General features: G+C 34.5%; 1 pseudogene; it reads left to right on the forward strand.

Annotated features, from left to right (window-relative positions):
* Positions 1-609: 609 nt before the first annotated feature.
* LOC100396037 (olfactory receptor 13H1-like) lies at positions 610-1,665 on the forward strand (annotated as a pseudogene).
* The last annotated feature ends 13,859 nt before the right edge of the window (positions 1,666-15,524 follow it).

The raw sequence follows: 15,524 nt of genomic DNA on the forward strand, positions 1-15,524 counted from the left end.
GATCATTTAGAGTCTTGCAAGTTTTGGTAATAAGTTACATTTTATTTTAAATACAATTAGAAGCCCTCAAATGGGTTTTAAGTATAGACAGGATATGGTCATAATTGTGAATATTTGTTAAAGTTGATTCTGGCTGCTCTGTGAAAAACAGACTATAGAGAAGCATGAATGGAAGTAAGGACACCTATTGGGCAGCTCATGTATTAGTCCAGATGTGAGACAAAGATGGCTCTGACTAGATAAGATTTATAAGTAGATTTGAAATATATGTAGGAGGAAGAGCCAATAGGACTCTGTGATTGATTGGATACTCCCTGTAAGGAAGAAGTGAGAGTGAACTGGGCACACGTTTTATGTCACTGATGTGAATCACCTAAAAGACAAATATTCATAGTGGGAAAGGATAATTAGCAATTATGTGATTTGGTAATCTGATAACATATTTTCTTTAAGACAAGTGTTCAAAAGTAAAGTCCTACCTCCTTCATTTAAAGATGAAGAAATTAAGACTCACAATGGATTGTGCTACTTAGCAAATTAATTTTATGCTGTATATGAATGTTTTTTCTCCCAAATTAAAACATAAACTTTGAAATGGCATCACTTGTTTTGTAGACATCTCTTCATAATAGCACCCAATATAGAGATTGAGGATATAGCAAATACTCAATAATTGCCTCTCAAATTAAAATGAATTGAATTCCTTCTTCTTTCTTGGCAGATACGACAAAATGGATATTCTGGTTATTGATAATGGCAGTGAAGTGACAGAGTTCATTCTGGTGGGTTTGTCCAACCATCCAAAATATCAGATTGTCTTTTACTGCACCATGATAGTGGTCTACCTGATCACATTGGTTGGTAACAGTCTCATTCTTGTGGTTAGAGTTGATGGGCGGCTTCACACTCCTATGTATTTTTTCCTGAGCAACCTGTCCTTCCTTGATATTTGCTACTCCAGCAATTTAGTACCTTTTCTGTTGTTCAATGGCTTATAGCACCATTTCCTATAATAGCTGCTATGCCCAGATGACCATTGCTCTTTTTCTGGGGATGACAGAGTGTCTTCTCCTTGCTGTCATGGCTTATGACAGATTTGTTGCAATCTCCAATCCCCTGCGCTACACCATCATTATGAACAACAGGATCTGCATACAGTTGGCCATGGTGACCTGGGCCAGTGCCTTCCTTATGGCAGTAATACCAATCATTGCAATTCCTGCCCGTTTTTGTGGACAGAATGTCGTCAACCATTTTATCTGTGAGCTGCAGGAATTGTTGAAGCTTGTCTGCTCGGACACCCCAGGCAGACTCATCCTGGGTCTAGTCATCAGCATATTCACCTTACCACTGCCTTTTACCTTTATCTTCTTCTCCTATGCTCGCATTGTGGTTTCTGTGCTGAGGATCAACTCTGCAGAGGCCAGACTCAAAGCTTTCTCCACCTGTGGATCCCATCTGACTGTGATCATCATATTTTATGGGACAGCCACCTACATGTACTTGACACCTCAGTCAAAAGAATCCCAAGACGAGGGTAAAGTTATCTCTGTATTTTATGGTGTTGTGACCCCCATGTTGAACCCCCTCATTTATACCTTGAGGAACAGGGATGTGAAAAATGCTCTAAGAAAAATAATTAGAAAGAAAGAGTCCTAAAAGAATGTGAATATCCCATGGAGGTTCATCTAACCAACAGTTTGATATTGACTTGTAAAAACAAGGCAGAAATATGAAACAACATTTTATAAGATAATTAAAGTGGTTTTTTTTTTCTATTTCCAACAGGCAAGTAAAATCTTTCCCTTGAGAAAAAAACATGTTAAACTTTTATAGTACCAGTCATTTAAGCAATACACAGGGCAGCCTTGAATGAGAGTTTTTAAAATAAAAAAATAATTTGTACATTTTAATCCTGAGCAGTTAGATTTTATTTTACAAAATGGGTAATATTCTATTATAATATAATAATAATATGCTGAGATTCCCTTTTTAGGTGAAAAAGAGCAAACTTGCAAAATGGACAATTCTGATCTCAATGTTTTCGGTGTAAAATGTGTCATAACCCACTTTGAAGTGATGGAGGTGAGAGTAGACAGAAAAAAATTACTTAACTACAATACAAGATTCTGCATAGAAGGTCCTCTGCTAAAGCAAGGAGGCTTTCAAGACTGTGAACCTACTGAGAGCTAGAACTGATAGACTTTATGGAAAATGCTATTACATGTCTTGATCATTACATAGGGCTACATTTTCTCTCTGAGTGTACACTATTCCTCCCAACTTCCAAAGGTGATCTAAAGGTGTTGACTTTACAAACAGAGCAAATTTAACTCAGGAGGAATATCTTTTACAAAGAAAAGATATACTATATTTTTAATGTCAATTATTTAAAAGTAGATAAAGGGGTAGAGAATAAAATTAAAAATCACCTATAATCCCAACACTCAGTAAGGCTTGTATCAGCATGGGGTTCAGGTAGGCATGTATTTAAGTCTGCTATGCACAATTATTTCAAATTTAGCTAATCACTTTCCATCTATAAACCTCAGTTTTCTTATCTATAAAATGGGAATTATAAGAGTGCCTAACTCACGAACGTGTTTTGAAAACTAAATGTGATAACACAAGTCACATTTCTATCACAATGTCTAGCATATGGTGGACATTGAACATATGTCAGCCAAAAAAAATCTGTCAATTTGTCCTTTAAAATCCACACCCATTGTATGAGTGGTCATTTGACTATGTCTATACCAGTAATGACTGTATCATTTAAAAAATTCCATGACAATATGACAGGCTGAATATTTGTGTTTATTATCCTATTATCTTTGAGGTTGGGTCAAAATGCCAATGAGTCAGCCCAACTTTGGAAAAAAGAAAACACTAAACTCAGTAGCATATGACTAATAAAAGCCTCCAAACTTGTTTTAATCTGATTGACTCAACCATTGCTTCTGGATACATTCTGGCAGATACACTGCTAGTCGTGACCTATTTTATTTTGCTCTGGTAAACACTCCTGGAATTAGTAATTTATTGGTCAACAACAGAAGCTGACTGAGACTATTATAAGTGCAAAGGAAAATGAGAAAAGCATGGGAACCCCAATAAAGAACTCTTTGGAAAAGTAATCTATGGTGTTATACAAATTTTTTTGTAACATTATCAATTTAATTCCAAACAAATTCTCACGTAAGTTTAAGTTCTGGTGTTTTCTAATTCTTCTCATTTAATGTAAGGCTACCCTGAAACTAGAAGGAAGGTACCATTAACCAACAAGAAGACACAGTGAGCAGGTGAAGTCAAACACTAGAGAATGGAAACAAATATGATTCCTCAGCTGGAAGGGGGGAAAAAGAAGAAAACCGCATGCCTAATACTTATTAGAATTTGATCATTTTCATTAGAAACTAAGAGGAGGTAGAGAAAAACAAAAAATGAGATGTGCCTTGTGCTGACAGAGAGAAATTTATTGGAGAGAAGCAGAGACCTTTTTAGCTGTGACAGAAAATTAGTTTATTTCCTTTTGATTACCTCAGGGAGAAGTCAGACAAGACTTTAGAGAGAAATATGTTACATCTGGAAGTGGAGAACAAGCTACAAGAAGGTTTCCAACATGAAGTCAAGACTCTAGATGAGTAGAAAGTGTAAGAAATTAGAAGAGCAACTGATCAGTTAGAGTTACATTTGTTAGGTGCCTCTATATTAAATGTTTACTGTGAAATTTGCCTTCTTCAAATCTTTCTTGTATTACTGAATCAACAAGTCTGAGTCATAATAAACAAGTAATACTTTGGAACTACCCTAGACCTTGGGAAACGTGTTTAAATTTCTTATCTCTGCCAAACAGCAGTTATGACTCGCGGCTGATAATGGGCAACTCTGCGTCTCTGTACACCATCTCCTCACAAGGTGTGCCAAAATCACAAAACAACATCTTAGAAGGTTGAACTGACCCCTTAAAAAATCAACATCGCTGAAAAAGGAGCTTCATGCTGTGTACTGGCAGCAGCAGAGCAAACAAAATGCTCTTGAGAGCCATAACCACAACTTTTCCAGAAAGTATTTCACAGAAATACATTTAAAATTTGAAAATGATTAAGAAGAAATCATTGAGCTTTTAGTGAATTATCAGCGATGCCAGTATTCAGGACTGAGAAAGTAAAATTAGCTACCTACAGAATGCTCCCTTGGTTTCAACAAGTCACGAAAGCAAAACTAGTAAATCTACCATTTTTATCATATGGAAAGGAGTAGACAGAAAAGTGCTCACTCGTTCCGGCAATTTTTGGTTGTCATTGGCTCAATTAAAATAATAATCAAATAAAGATTTTTGCTAATACATTTGAGTCATGGGCCTGTATGCCCATAGCTGCTTGTCCACATGTACACATGGACATATACACACAGGCTTTCTTGTCAGAAAGACCTGAACTTGGGCAATATATTTTAACCCCTCTGAAACCCTCACCTATGTAGTATAGAATACAATAACCTCTACTTCATAGGGTTACTTATGAGAGTAAGATAAACCATGAAAAACAGTAGAGTACTTGGCAAATAGTAAGCTCCTGAAAATGTTTTCTTATTTTTACTATTCTCTTCCCACTTTTATTATTTTTAATTGACGTATAATAATTGTATATACTTATGGATACAGTGTGATATTTCAATACGTGTATACAGTATGGGATGATCAAATTAGGTTAATTCACATATCCATCAATTCAAACATGTATCATTTCTTTGTGTTGGGAACATTCAAAATCTGCTCTTCTAGCTACTTGAAAATATACAATGAATATTGCTGATTACAGTTTTTCTTTAGTGCTACAGAACACTAGAACTTATTCCTCTTATCTAGCTGCAGCTTTGTACCTGTTAACCAAACCTTGGCTATCCTCCCTTCCCCAAACCTTTCGCCATCTCTAGTAACCACAATTCTAGTTTCTACTCCTATGAGATTAACTTTTTTGCATCCACATATGAGTGAGGACATGTGGTATTTACCCTTCCATGCCTGGCTTTTTTCATTTTGCATAATGTCCTCTAAACTAATCCATGTTGTTGTGAATTACAAAATTTTGTTCTTTTTATGGCTAAAGAGTATTCCATTGTGTATCTATGGCACATTTTATGTATCCATTTATATTTTGATGGACACTTAGGTTGATTTCACACTTTGGCTGTTGTCAATATTGCTGCAAAAAAAAAAAAAAAAAGAACATGGGAGTGTAGATATCTTTATGAGGTGGTGATTTCATTCCCTACAGATATACCCAGAAGTGGGATTGTTGGATCATACTATAATTCCATTTTTAGTTTTCTAAGGAATCTTTATACTGTTTTCCATAATGGCTGTTCTTATCATAAGCATTATTAGTATTATATAACTCTCATACCAGAGATGCCTTTATATTGAAAGGCCTAATTTATTCTATGTGTAGCAAGGTTATCACACTTTTCTTGACCAAAGCCCAAAGAGGGAATTATGGAGAGCACACACAGGCATGTGTATCAGGATGTACGTGTTGAAGGATGTTTCACACTTTGCCTCTTTTTATCCCTTACTTCACTTATTCAACCAATATTTTTTGAATATATTCTTTGTGTTAGCTATATTCCAGGTGATTTGCTAGCACTGGGGATCTACAGGAAAAAAAACAAACCTCTTGATCTTTGTTAGTAGGGACTAAATGTTTTAATATACAGACATTAAGCAGGTTATCACATTATAAACAAAACAATTTAAGAGCATAAGAAGTACTCTGAAGGAAACAAACAGGAAGCTGGAGCAAAGAGCAATAAGTGAGATCTCTTTTGAATAGAATTTTCAGGTAAGAGCTCTCAAAAGAAATTATATTTCAACTGAGACTGAACGATTCACATTAAATGCTTAGTGGGAATTTTGAAGCGTGAGGAGATGAGTATACCAGAATGAAGGGGAAAAAATATATAAAGGCCTGAAAGAAAGAAAGAACTGAGCATGTTTCAGGAATAGGAAGAAGGTAAGTAAGTGTAAGCTACGTGAGCAAGTGAGTGGGTAGGTGGTATGTCATCCATTCCTTCATTCATCCATTCAACAAAAATAACACAAACACACAAATAACATGTGTTATTTGTACATATGTACACATAGACAGAAAGAGAAGTTACTATGTGTGTCAAGCAATGTTCTTGGCTTTAGGAATACATCAACAGATAAAAATGTCCCCAGACTCACAAAGTTTTATATTATTGTGGAAGGGACCCACACCATAAATATAAACCATATAATTTTTTTAAATAAAGGTAATGGTAAGATATACAAAGAAAGTAGGTTAGGAGTTTCCATTTTAATTAGGATGATGTAAAATTTCCAACATATGTGAATATGTAGGAAAATAATATTCCTGGCAAAGGCACTAAGACAAAAGTGTAGGAAATGTATTTGAAGAACAACCAGGGAAGCCAGTGTGATTGGAGAGGAGACAGCAAAACAGAAGAAAGCTTCAGATGAGCTGAGAGAGGAATGAGGGGCAGACGGTTCAGGTACTTCTAGAACATTGTAAGGTACATTGTGCAGGTATTTCTGGACTATTGTAAGGGCTTTAGTTTTTTGCGATCTTTTTTTGTAAAAGAAAAAGAAGCTTCGTTGAGCCATAATTCATACACTACAAAATTCACCATTTTCAATTGTACAGTTTAGTGACATTTAGTACATTCACAAAGATGTGCAACCATCTTACAAATATTATTTGTCTATTTGTCTGTTGCTTGTCCCTGTATTTTCAGAAATAATAAGCTTTAGAATATGAATGCAGATGTGTTTGCAAAACTAGAAAAATAGAGGAATTCGTGCCACAGCAATATATAAAGTTTCCAATCTCTTCACATCCTAACTAATGCTTATTATTGTTTGTCAAGTTTATTACAGCCATCTTAGTGAGTGAAAAGTGGAATCTCATTGTGGATTTGATGAGCATTTTCCCAAACACTAATGGTGTTGCATATATTTTCATGTGCTTATTTGCCATTTGTACATCTTTTTTGGAGAAATGCCTTTGCATATCATTTGCCCATATTTAATTGGGTTATTTTTCTTTTTATTATTGAAGTGTAAGAGCTATTTACATCTTCCAAATATAAATCTTTTATTGGATATATGATTTGGAAACATTTTGTTCCACTACATGAGTTGTCTTTTCACTTTTTTGGTAATGTCTTTTGAAGCACAAAGTTTTTTAATTTGATGATGTCCAGTTTGTCTACTGCTTCCTTTTGTGGCTTATAATTATGTTGTCATATCTAAAAAACGTTGCCTGGTCTGATATCACAAATATTTATCTCTATATTTTCTTTTAAGAATTATAAAAACTTGAGCTCTTACAGTTAGCTCTTTGATCCATTTTGAATTAACTTTTGAATATAATGTGAGGTAAGGTTCAAACCTCATCCCCTTGCATGAGAGAATGATACAGTTCTCCCAGTATCATCTGTTGAAAAAACTATTATTTCTCCCGTCTATTTGTTTTGGCACCTTGTCATAACCATATATGCATGTTTCTTTTTGGATGTTCAATTCTACTTCACTCACCAATATGTCTGTCTTTAGGCTAGTACCACATAGTTTTGATTATAGTATTCTTTTAATAAGTTTTAGAGTAAGGGATTGTGACTCCTCCAACTTTATTCCCCTTTTTCAAGATAGTTTTGGCTACTTTACATACCTTGCATTTTGTATCAATTTTTGGTTTCCGGCATTTCTATATGAATTTTATGGTTTCTGTACAATTCAAGCAAGGAAATAGATATTGTTTTGAGTCTAGGGATCAATTTGGTGAGTGTTGCTATCTTAACAATATTAAGTCTTCTAGGCCATGAAAATGCAAAGTTTTTCCATTTACTTAGGTCTTCTTTACTTTCTTTCAACAATTTCTTTTCTTTGTATGTATTTTCACTTCTTGTGTTAAATTTGTTCCTAAGTTTTTAATCCTTTCTGGCATGATTATAAATGAAATTGTTTTCTTAGTTTCATTTTCTGGTTGTTTATTGCTAGTGTATAGAAATAACATTGATTATGTATATTGATCTTGTATCACACAGCCTTGATGAACTTATTAATTCTAATAGTTTCTGTGGATTCTTTAGGATATTCTACATACATGATCATGACATCTGTGAACAGACATAATTGTACCTTTCTTTATTTCCAATCTGGATGTTTTTAATGGCTTTTTCTTGCCTAACTGCTCTGGCAAAAATTATAGTACAATGTCAAAAAGAAGCGGCAAAAGTAGAAATGCTGGTCTTCTTGATCTAGAAGGAAAGTTTTCAGTCTTTCCCCACTAAGTTGATGTTGGCTGGTGTGTGTCTACAATAAAAATGTTTGTCTTAAAGTCTATTTCATCTAATATTAGTTTAGGTCCACCAGCTCTACGGTGAGTACTTTCTACATACTACATATTTCTCCAAACTTTTATTCTCAGTCTCTTTAGGTATGTGAATCTAAAGTGAACTTATTGTAGATAGCATATAGCTGGATCATGCTTTAATTTTTTTAAATCCCTTTGGTCAATTTATGTCTTCTTATGTAATTATTGACTATAGGATTTAGATATGCCATTTTGTCCTTTCGTTTTTATATGCTTTACATCTCTTTTTTCCCTGTATTTATCCATTAGTATTTTCCTTTATGTTAAAGAGAAATTTTCTGGTATTTCATTTTAATTCTATTATTGTTAATTTTACATTATTTTGAATTGTGTACTGAGTGGTTGCATTGGAGATTGCAATTAACATCTTAACATATCACAATCTACTTTGGATAAGTAACACTTAAATTTCAATAGTCATATATAAACTTTGCTTTTATATAACTCAGTTTCTTCCTCACTCCTTTCTCATAATGTTGTTGGATGGATTTTATAACTGCATTAACACAGATTTGTAATGATTTCTTTAGGCAATCGTCTTTTAAATCAGGAAAGAAAAGAAAAGCGTTAAAAAATCATTTGTACAGTTTTTATTCTATATTTACTTGTGTAGTCATTTTAACAGTGCTTTTTATTTTTTCATGTGGATTTGAGTAACTGTCTAGTGTTCTTTTATTTCAACATGAAAGACTCCCTTTAATATTTCTTGTAAGTCAGGGTTGCTGACAATGAATTCTGTCAGTTTCTAGTTATCTAGAAAATGTTTTCCTTTCTCCCTCATTTTTAAAGGATAGCTTTGCTAGATATAGAATTATTCATTGACAGTATCTCTTCTGTATATTTTAAATATGTTAATCCACTGCCTTCTGCGCTACATGATTTCTGATGAGAATTCACTTGTTAATCTTATTGAGACACTCTTCTACATGATGAGTCACTCTTCCTCTTGCTGCTATTAAAGGTCTCTCTTGCTTTTGCTTTTGACATGTTGATTATGATTTATCTAGGTGTGAATCTCTTTGAATTTATCCTACTTGGGAAATATTGAGCTTGTTAGATGTGTAGATTATTGTGTTTGGTCTTATCTGGAGGGTTTTCAGCCATTATTTCTTTAAATATATTTTTTTCTTTTATCTTTTCTTCTGGAACTTCCATTATGCATATATTGGTATGTCGTGAGATGTCTCACAGGTCTCTGAGCCTCTGTTCATTTGTTTGTTGTTATTTCTTCCTGTTTCACAGACAGTATACTCTCAATTAACATATATTCAAGTTCATTTATTCTGTCACCTGCTTTCTCAAATATGCTATTGAGTCCCTCTGATAAATTTCCTATTTTAGTTATTCTAGTTTCAACTCCAAAATTTCTATATGGTTATTTCTAAATTTTCTATCTTGTTTCTAATATTGTCTATTGGGTAAGATATTGTTATTTTTTTATTTCTTTGAACAAATTTGCAGTAGCTAATTTGTAGTATTATCTAGAAAGTCTAACATCTGGGCTTCCTTCAAAATATTTCCTGTTGATTGCTTTTGTTTGTGTGTATAGAACATATTTTCTTATTTTGGGGGGTCATAATTTTTGTTGAAATATGTACATTTTAAGTGATATAATGTAAAAACTCTGGAATTCAAATTCCCCTCATTCACCAGAATTTGTTATTACTGTCAATTGCTTTTGTTCTTGTAGCTATTTTACTGTTAGTGACTTTTGTGAACTAATTATTTAAAGTCTGGATTCTTTGTGTTGTTCGACTACTGAATTGTCTGCTTAGTTAGCTTAGTAGTCAGGTAATAATTAGACAGAGATTTCATTGAATGTCTTGAACTCATAAGTCTCCTAGCCTTGACAGTGGGCCTCTGTTTGTACATTGTGGTACACATTCAATGCTCTCTCAGGCAGTTTACAACTCTGGCTTAACCCTTGCACCCTGCTTGCACAGAGCCTCAAAGTGAACCACAGTCAAGAAGCAGGATCTTCTCAGGGCTTTCCTGAACATTCACACAGTCTACACATATGCATGTGTGGTTTTCTAGATACTATGAGTATGTTAAAACTTTTCAAAGCTCCTTATGGTCATCTCATCCACCTGCTTTTCTTTTTAAGTATTTTAGTCCATCTTTTGTTAGTACTAACTAGTAACACCACCTCAAGTAGCTACACCATTAAACAGCTTCCACTGATTCTTTTGACAAATGTCCCGGGAAAAGGGTTATTTATAGTGACTTATTAGTCAGCTCAAATAAAAAGAGCCCCAGAGAATGTGCTTTTCAACAATCTATTAGACAAGTCAAATAGTGGCAATTCTGTGGGGATGGGGTTTTGGGGGAAATTCAAACCTTTTATAACCTCTAGTATGGTGGCTAAGCTTCAGGGTTTCATGGCTGCTATCATTGTGAGGCTGACTTTTAAAGCTATCATGGATTTAGGGAGAATAAATGGGATTCTGGCAAATTAAAATACCACGAAGGCCATTTCTTATTGAGATGATGTTTTCTTTCCTGAATAGATGCTTCCTAGATTGTTGTAAACTTTTGGTTAATTTCCAGAGTTCTTAAAAAGTTTGTTTTGACAACTGTTGTCAGTGTTTTTATTACTTATATGGATAAGGAAATTTTTGGAGTTACTTCACCATTTTGGAGGTTCTTCTCAAGGACTTTAACTTTTACTTTGGAGGAAATGGTAGGTCTTTAAAGCTATTTGAGAAGTGGAGTATCATGATTCAACTCACATTTTAAAAGGGTTACTCTGACTATTGTATGAAGAACCAACTTTAATGGATCAAGGACAGAAGCATACAGACTACTTGAAAGAACATTACAACAGCTTAGGTGAAAGTTGATGGTAGCCTAGAGCAAGGTGGTGATAAAAAGTGGTGGGAAATGACAGGACTTTGAAAATAATTTGAAGGAAGGGTCACACTAAGATTTAATGATGGATAGGATCAGGGTTGTGAAAAGAAGAGGCAAGGGTGACTCAAATGTGTGTGTTCCAAATAACTGGTGTAGAGAACGTTCATAATGAAGATGAGGCTATGAGGACATATTTTGGAAAGAGGAGGTACAAGGAGACAGTGAGAGTTAAAATTTTTCACGTTAACTTTCAGATACCCATTAAACAAAAAAAGAGGCAACGTCAATTAAGAATTTGATTATTAAAGTCTGCAGTTCAGGGGAGAGATGTGAATTGGAAATATGCATATAAAAATTGTCAACATATAGAGTATATTTAAAGCCACAGGACTGAATGAGATCACTAAGGGATAAGTAGCTAGAAAAGACAAACATTCCAAGAATTGAGGCCTGAGGAACTCCAATCTTAGGAGGCTTTGGAGCAAAAACAACCTTCAAAGAATACGGAAATGGAGGGGCTTGTTAGCTAGAAGGTAAATCAGGAGAGTGTATAGTTTTGCAAAACAAAGGGTATGAAGAAGAGTGATCACATCTCTCAAATGCTGCCACTAGGCCAAGTGAGGAAAGATCAATTGGCCAGATAAATTAGCATTTTGTATGAAGTAAGGTAGGCATCAACATCATGTTGCATGTTGTAAACAGCTTACTGAGAGGATAAATGAGATTACATGGCTATCCCCCACGCTGAGATAGAGTTATGTAATATGTGGAGAGCTACAGATAACTTTGACATCTTCTATTTTTGCTTGTAGACACATCTGCACATTTTATTCTGTGAGATGTGCCATGAATAGTTTATTTTTTCTCTTTTGATTTTTTTTAAAAGATAACCAATTTGAGGGCTGGCAACGGCAGAGTGGTTTGTTTTGGACAGTCATCTCGCAGATTTACAAAACTCTGTACAAAATATTAAAAATGAACTACAGTCAAGTGCTGCATGCCAAATTTTCGGTCAACCTGACTGAATAGATCATGGTGGCCCTATCAGATTATAATGACACTGAAAAATGTCAGTGATATCCAAGCCTTCATGACGTAGCAAAGCAGATTACTCACATAGTTGTGGTGATACGTAAACAAACCTTCTGTACTGCTAGTCATATAAAAGTCGAGCACATACAATTATGTATAGTACATAACACTTGTTAATAACAATAAACGACTGTGTTACTGATTTATGTATTTACTATACTATATGTACTTATCATTATTTTACAATATACTCCTTCTACTTATCTTTGTAAGTTAAATGTAAATCAGCCTCAGGCAGATCTTTCAGGAGGCATTCTGGAAGACATTATTATCATAAGACATGACAGCTCCATGCATGTTATGGCTCCTGAAGACCTTCCCGTGGACCAGCAGGACAGATGTGGAAGTGAAGATGGTGATATTGATGATCCTAACCCTGTGCAGGCCTAAGCTAATGTGTGTGTGTGTCTGTATCTTCATTTTTAACAACAAAATGTTGAAAAAATTCAGTAGAAAAAACTCATAAAATAAAAATAGAAAGAAAATATTTCGTGCAGCTGTACAATGTGTTTGTATTTTAAGCTGTGTTATGATGAGTCAAAAAGTCTTAAATGTTTGAAAAGTTTATAAAGTAAAAAAGTTTCACTAAACTAAGGTTGGTTTACTATTGAAGAAATAAATTTTAAATAAATTTAGTATTATCTAAGTGTACAGTGTTTATAAAGTCTACAGTAGTAAACAGTAATATCCGAGGCCTTCACATTCACTCAACATTCAGTCACTGACTCACCCAGAGCAATTTTCCTACAAACAAGCTCCATTCATGATAAGTGCCCTATACAAATATACCATTTTTCAACTTTTATGCCATATTTTACTGCACCATGTCTATGTTTAGATATGTTTGTATGCTTGCCATCGTGGTACAGTTGCCTACAATGTTTAGTACAGTAACATTCTGTACAGGTTTGTAGCCTAGGACCAATAGGCAGCATCACATAGCCTAGGTGTGTTATAGGCTATACCATCTAGGTTTGTGTAAGTGCACTCCATGATGTTGGCACAACAACAGAAAAAAATCACCTAATGATGCATTTCTCAGAATATATCCCCAATGTTAAGTGACCTATGACTGTATTTGAAGACACTGGAGAGCACCTGAAAGCAGCCAGAAACTGGACTTCATTCAACTGCTAATAGAAAGAAACCACACTGAGTGAAGTCCATAGCTATGTAGCTTTTCTCCTAAGGGAACTGCCCAGGAAATTTAATGTGAGTTAGCTAGAACGCAAGGAGAAATCTCAAGACCATAATAACTCAAGTTTGAGGTATTAGAAAATGGGGTTAGGGCTTGTCAGAGCAGCTAAAGATTAAAGGGGGAAATCCCAGAAAGGGGAGTGTCACAGAGAAGTAAGTCCCAACTTTTACATAAAAATAATTTACATATTATTTTTACAAATATGTACAGAGAAAACAATAAGAACGCTTACAGAAAGCAACAGAAATAGGCAAAAAAAAAAATTAGAACACATACTTCAGTGTTTGCTCACCATAGGGAGACAGAACTTGGTGGCTGAATTCAGACCTTGATAAACATCTTAATTGAAACAGGGTCTCACTCTGTCACCCAGTCTAGAGTGCAGTTACCACAGTCAGGGCTCACTGCAGCCTCAAACTCCCAGGCTCAAGTGATCCTCCCACCTCAGACTCCTGAGTAGATAGGACCGAAGGCAAGTGCCACCATGTCCAGCTAATTTTTGTATTTTTTGTAGAGATGGAGTTTCGCCATGTTGCCCAGGTTGGTCTCCAACTCATGGACCAAAGGAATCCTCCTGCCTTGGCTGCCCAGAGTGAAGGGATTACAGGCATAAGCCACTGTGCCCAGTCTGTAAATGTCTTAGGCTTTCTATTGAAATTCTGTAAAGACCATACCTTAAGAATAAGGACTACGTCCAAAGGTTAAGGATCCACCCTAACACTAAGCAAAACTAGTCAGATCCAGACTAACAAACTATAAAATGCAGGCTCCGAAAGGTCAAGATAATCAGCCTGTAATTTAAAAGTCAGCTGGAGTGAAAAACAAAATACCTTTAGGATGAAGATATGAGAATCAATAATCTCTAAAAATATCATCAATAGTTTCTACTGTGCAACCAAATAACACAAGGTGAATTTTCAAAAACATAAAATCATAAGAAAAACTTAATATGATGAATCTGTAAAAATGCAGATATTAAATTAGCAGATGACATTTTAAAAGCTATTATAAATATGTTCAAGAACTTTAAAATGATAAGGTAGACAAAACAGGTAGACAAATGGACTATACCAACATAGAAATCAAAATTATAAAAAAGACCATATGGAAATTCTAGGACTACAACCTATGACACTTAACATGAAAATTTACTGGCTACAGATAATAAGGGGAAAAATGGTTAATAAACTTGGAGACAGAGTGATACAAATTATCCCATAAGGAAAAAAGTAAACAAGATTTTTTGGCAACATAGTCAACCACATTGACGGAATTCACATTTGTAAAACACTACTGGGTCATAAAATATGTCTTAAAATTTTGAAATATTGAAATATAAATGTGTTTTCTGGTCACAAAGGAAATAAAATTAGAAATGAACAGCAGTAGAATATCCCAAAAAATACACATTTCAAATTTAAATCACACACTAATGAGTAACACATGAAGAACTCACAAAACAGATGAGAGAATACTTCAAACAATGAAAATAAAAATACGATACAAATATTTGTAGGATACAGCTAAAGCAGTACCTCAAAGAATATTTATTGCTTTAAATGCTCATCTTTAAAAAGAAGAAAGGTTTAAAATTAAGTATCTAAATTTCAACTGTAAAAAAAGTAGGAAAAGACAAGCAGATTAAACCCAGAGTGAAAAGAAAAGAAGAAATAATAGAAATAAGAACAGATACACATAAACAAGAAAACAGAAAATGAGTAAAGCTAAAAGTGTGTTCTTTGAACATATTTATTAAATGGTTAAACAAGAAAGTCTGATTAGGGGAAAAACAGAGAGATGACTTTCACTTTTGGTAATAGCTGAACAAAATCTTACTAGACCAACACTCCCTCAAGTAGCAGCTACACATTCCAGACATAATACAAAATACAGCCACTTGGAGACACTGGGAAAGAAACAGAAAAGAACAGAATCTGATCAAGAGGCTATACTTGGAGGAG

Source organism: Callithrix jacchus, chromosome X, assembly GCF_049354715.1.
Source record: "Callithrix jacchus isolate 240 chromosome X, calJac240_pri, whole genome shotgun sequence".
Lineage (NCBI taxonomy): Eukaryota > Metazoa > Chordata > Mammalia > Primates > Cebidae > Callithrix > Callithrix jacchus.